The sequence below is a fragment of the Sceloporus occidentalis genome, unplaced genomic scaffold (genome assembly GCF_023333645.1).
Source record: "Sceloporus occidentalis isolate IW3139 unplaced genomic scaffold, rSceOcc1.0.p SCAF_3, whole genome shotgun sequence".
Taxonomy (NCBI): domain Eukaryota; kingdom Metazoa; phylum Chordata; class Lepidosauria; order Squamata; family Phrynosomatidae; genus Sceloporus; species Sceloporus occidentalis.
The window spans coordinates 167,420,683-167,426,682 of NW_028316983.1; positions in this window are offsets into that span (position 1 = coordinate 167,420,683).

Here is a 6,000-nt window from a genome sequence, read left to right on the forward strand (position 1 = left end):
ACAGCATTGCAGCCCTGGAAACTTCACTGCTAAACACACTTACACTGAAGCAAAGTAACCCATGCCCTTTACTCCACAAAAAATGGGACAAGCGATACATTTCATTCCCTGTATATGCAGTATATGCAAAATAGTATCAGTGACTCCACCATATTTTTAATTTAAATGAATTAAATTATAGCAGGCATTAATAGTATGCTCGCCACTTGTAATGTGCATACTTAAAGATGTGTGTGTGTGTGCGTATTAGAAACAATTAAATTAGTTGTTAAATTAGTTTGTCATTGCAGTCATCCCTCCATATTTGTGGATTTGATATTTGCGGATTTGATTATTCACGGATTTGATTAATATGTTCTCTCTAGGAATATCTAGGTCCTCCAGTACAACTCTATGGTCAGCTTTAACTAAAAGTTGCACCGAAAGACCAAGAGATTCCTAGATAGAATAGAATACCCACTAGGCATTTGGAGCTCCTCCAGGGCAGTTCTGTGGTCAGTGTCTGTCAGACATTGACCACAGAGTTGCACTGGAGGACTTATAGATTCCTAGAGAGGTGTCCTCTCAGGTTAAAAACATGGTGTTTTTGTTATTTCCAGTTTTTCCATTTTCACAGGGGTCTTGTGCCCCTAACCCTAGTGAATACGGAGGGACAAGTGTAATTTGATCCTGACTCTGATAGCTGTGGCAGAAAAACAAACCATGGAGTAGACACAGGAGAAGGCCCATAAAACTATAGTATAGAGGCGGGCAGTGTGTGGTCTGGGCTTCATGCAACTCTCAGGCCATTTTTGTGCCCCCCATGCCCAATGCTCCACTAACCTTGGTGTCACCCAGTGCAAGGGGCCCACTGGGGGGAACGACAGTGGCCTCCCCCCCGCCTTGCTCATCTGTCCCCCTCTCTGGTTGACCGCTGGCTGGCCAGACCTTGTAAGGGCTGCCGGGAAGTAACCATGGTGGATTCCCCTGCCTCTTCTAAACTCCCACTGCTTCACTTGCTCTTGCTTGCCTGGTTGCCCACGGAGTGTGGCCAAGGGACAGCCAGGCAAGTGAGGCAGCAGGAAGGGACAGAAGGGGCACATTCTCCCCTCCTCCCCTTCCCCTGCCCAGCTTCCCCCTCGGGAGAAAGCCAGGCAACGTAGAAGGGGCTGGCAGAAAGTGCAGCATCACTGGCACACATACATCCTCTGGAGTGGGAGGAGGGCCTGATCGGGTGTCACTCCTCCTCTGGGGTGTCACCTAGTGTGGTCTGCACCCACCACCACCACCATCCAATAACTTCACTGCCCAGACACCTCTCGAGATTTTTAAAAAGTCATCTCCCCCCCCCCCCCCAAAAAAAAAAACCCTTTTTTCTCCTCCAAGTGCCCTTTGGGGCCTGGGGAGAAATTTTACCTTGTGTTGCCATTGAAAAGGGAGGCCTTTTTTAAAAAAAATGGCAGTGAAACAGCCCTTCAAACTCTCCTAGAAGGCCAATGCCAACTCACCCCTGCCATAGGGGATATTAACATGGAAGGGGGAAGTTGTTGAATCCACAAAGAATTGTTGATTCATGATCAACAAATGATCATTGTACATCAATGGCAGGAATTGTGAAACCCCCCAGATGTTGTCAAACTGCAACTTCCAGGAGCCATAGCCAATATAGCCAATGGTGAGGAATGCTGGGAGCCATTAGGGCTGAATAGTGGGGTATAAATACCGTAGATAAATAAATGAAGTCAGTAAAACAATATCTGAAAGGCTCCACAGTTCCGTCCCTTGCTTTAAATGAAATATAAATGGAAATTGCTGGATTACAGAAATGGTTTGAAATTAGCCAAACTCAGAAGTGTTTCTGTATTTTCACAATCCTTAGTTTTCATTGGATTAAGGAACAATGTAGTAGAAAGAACAAACTCTGAGAAATTAAATAGTCTCTTGACCAAGTCAAGCAGTTTTCAAGGTTCCATTTTTTGCCTTTCTCCAGTTCTTGGAAGGCTACACATGCACAATCTGGCACCCCACCCCAGTAACAATTGCCCCAGATCTTGTGTGTGTGTGTGTATGTGTCGAAAAAACAAGTCCACTGCCCTAGTAATAAAAACACAAAAAGGGTGAAGAGAAGACTGATGGGTTACGCGTTTGCATTCCTGAAATATCCAAAGGGCCATCACAGAAACAAAGGTGCAAGTTTGTTCTCTGCTGCCCCAGAGGATAGGGCTAGATCTAGTGTTTTTAAGTTGCAGAAGAGTAGATCTTGGTTGAACATTAGAAGGAAATTCTTGACAGTAAGAACAGCTCAACAGTGGAATGAAATATCTTGGATCTCCTTGTCCAGACAGCTCCAAAAAGAGGCTGGATAACCACCTGTTGGTAGTTATCTAGCTGGATTTCTCAGGCTCTGTTATTCTATGAAAACAAATATCTATGGACTCCACAAATTATTTTCCATACTGGCTTAATATGGAGGTGGTTCCACCTAGTGGATAAACTGAATATTTACCCTCTACCCTTTTAGAAAGAGATAATGTGCAGGGCAACTTTTAAAGAAACGTAAAAATCCTATTAATTTTGTTTACCTCTTTACTGCTCTTCTGCCAAAATGCTCAAAGTTGTTAACAGCTTAAAATAATAGCTTTGCCTCTAATAACAATGCAAATGGGAGAGGGATGAGGAAGAGAAAAATCAGTACATTTGGGTACCTTTGCCACTCTTGGAGACAGCAGGGAAGGAAGGAGGCCAAAGCATGGCCAGTCACTGTAGCCAGGATGACTAGTGTGGACATCCCTGTCTCTCTTTTGCTATAGCCAGGTGTCACTGGAGACAGTCAAGAAACATACACTCCCTAATACACCCAGGAATATGAAAAATCATGTCATTTGTGCCAAGAGCTATTTTAGCTTCATGACCCAAACTGATGTAGCCAGAATGGAGAGGTTAGTGTTAATACTAATGTGCTGAGGTCAGATCATTAAAGTCATTAAATCATTGTTTTTAAATTGTTAAGAAAAGCTTATCAAATCAATTAACTGGATCTGTTTAATTTGTTAAAATTATTAAATTAACAAAATCATTTCATCTTATTGTAAAATGGCAGGTAACAAATGAAATTAACAAATTTTAATTATTGGTCAAATCAGCATTGTGTTTATCAAGCCAATGAATTTTAAAATTGACATCAAAACTTAAGAAAGTAATTTCTAACAATTTTTTTCAAGCCTGATTTCCTAATAAATATTAGCTTCTAGCCCTAGACAATGGTGGTAAATGTAACCAAGCAAAATTTAAAGTCCATCAGAGAACATGGAGCTGATAACATGACTTTTGTTGCTTAAAGCTGAGAAATCAAAAATACTGTGTCAGTGTTATCAGGAATGGGCCAGTTTTGATGATGTTTCATAACTCACAGCCTTAACTGCAAGCTGAAGCTGAAATGAGATACTCAGCACTAGAAGTGCCACATTAGAACAGCTTCAAGACTTCAGATCTCCCAGATAATTGGCTATTCATCTGCTCTAGCACTAACAAGATGCTGTTCTTACATGTACAATATGGATTTTAAATTGTTTTTAAATTAATGTTTTAATTGGATTGATTAATGCTTTTTCTCTTTTAAACCACATGCTGGTTTAGCTATTTTGTTTTAACTTAGGTCCACAACACACTCCAGAAATAATCTAGTTTGAGACCGCTTTATCTGCCCTGGCTCAATTTAACAAAATTTTACTGTGTTTCAGATCCACCATGAAATCTCACATCTGAACTCCATACATTTGAGGACATGAGAGTTACAAACAGAGAGAGAATGAGAAGATATGAGAACTTGTTTCTGTTAACTGCCATCAAGTCAACTTTGACTTATAACAACTGTATAAATGAGAGACCTTCTAGTCACCGTGTCTTCAATAGCCCTGGTCAGGTCTTGCAGATTCAGGGCCATGGCTTCATTGATTGAGTCTATCCATCTGAAATGAAGTCTTCCTCTTTTCCTATTGCATAGACATAGGGTGACATAGACAATCCTAACTTTGACATTTCAGGATCTTGTCAAGTTATTGTCAAGAACCTGGGGAGGGGGGAGATATGTCAGTCTGGCTGAGGTTTGCCGATTTCTGGAGTGGGAAAGAGTCATAATGACATTGTTGCTGATCAAACTTGTAAAATGGTAGCGAGACCCTTATCAGCAACTCTGATAATGAAAAAGTGGTGGGATGATTTTATATCCATGTACATCTCTCCTGTGCTCTGAGTGGTGACAAAAGGGTTGTTGTTCACCAGGCGTAGCCAGTGGCAGTGCATACATTAGAAAGCTACTGGTAATTTCAGCTCCATACTTCCAACCATCCAAGAAAGTAAAAGCAGCATTTTAATCATCACTCTAGTGAAGCAGCTGAGTGCTAATTAGATTATGGCTTATGAATTTCAAATGGAAAGGAGACTGCCTAAAGCTGTCATTCTCTCTCTGCATGACTTCATGTTTGCCTCCTGCTTCTGTCTGCACGCTCACCAGGCCCAATGCTAGGGCACTGACATTCAGGGGGCAGATGGCATGAAGGGTGCATAATTGCATTTCCTTTCCAGAGCACATGTCCTTGGCTAACAACAACAAAGTCTCAATCTAAGGCTAGGTATGCAAGATAAAAGATAAAGGTAATAAATATTTGATTGTTCCAAAATTTAAAGTCTGAAATGCTATATCTCAGTTTAACAATGGAGCAGCCAAAAGATTTTAACAAGTTATTTGGGAAAAGGGTGAGATGCAAATAGAATAAATACTGAAAACCACAACAACAAGCCTATGGCATTCTCATCCCCACAACCACCATAGAGCATGTGCCCCACTGCTTTCTCAAGGCAATGATTATGATATATCAGTGGTTCTCAAATGGTGGGGGGGGGACCTTGGGGGGGAGGTTGAGTTTCTCAAGGGGGGCATGAGATTTGAAGGCCCTGATCCCCCCTTCTCCTCCTCCCAAACCTTTTTATTGTATTAAATTTACACATTTATTTACTTAAATAAAACTCTTTATTTTGATTTATTATTTCCCTATAGTTCCTTATAAAATGTTTTTATTTCCTTATAAAATGTTAAAACATGAATACAGATGAATGTACAAATGAAAATAGCACACTAAATAAACAACAGCTTTTAATTCATATACTACATATAGTGGGAGGGGGTGACATCCACATGTAGGTGTAAAGGGGGTGTCCCAAGGATAAAAAATCTGAGTACCAATATGGTATATGAAACGTTACATTATTTTTTCCCTTCCAAATAAGTTACACCAAGAATCCTGGAGGCAGCAAACTTGTACCCACTGAGGAGTAAGTCTTACTGAACCCAGCATAACTTATTTCTGAGTAGATATGTATGGATTTGTATCAACAAGTTTTGATAGTGAACCTCAAGGGAGAGACCCTGGAAATGCTTTTAAAGTTTAGGGGCTCACCTTTGGTAGGCAGGTCATTAACTAAATTTGACTACAAAATACTGACTTTCCTACAAAACAATGAAAACAAAATATCCAACATTAAAACAATTGCCGCCACCACTATAATCACCCAACTGAACCTGAGTACTACAAAAGGAATATCAAATAATGATCATATAGTACACTTCTGACAGATATTAACTGAGGGGACTTAATGACCTAGGAGTCTTTGAGCTAGTCTGCATGTAACTGTACTATGTGAATTGGTGTACGTTTCCACACATTCGCATTGGCGATTAATTATCTTCATTTTCCTGCACAAATTCACATATATTCACTCTCCCTCTGTCGAAAATGCACAGCCCTCCAAAGGCATGCAAAGTAGACAGACAGCCACATGTGCAATGATGCACATTTCAGTGGATAGTCCGGTGAAAACAGCAAAGCCTTTTTCCGCTGAGTTTAAGGGTTTTTTTTAAAGTGGGGCCTGCAAAATGCCCAGACTCCTATTTACATGTGGCTGGATCATATTCTATTTGTCTGGAATGAGGAGTATTTTAAATGTGTAGATTAGCCTGTCCAA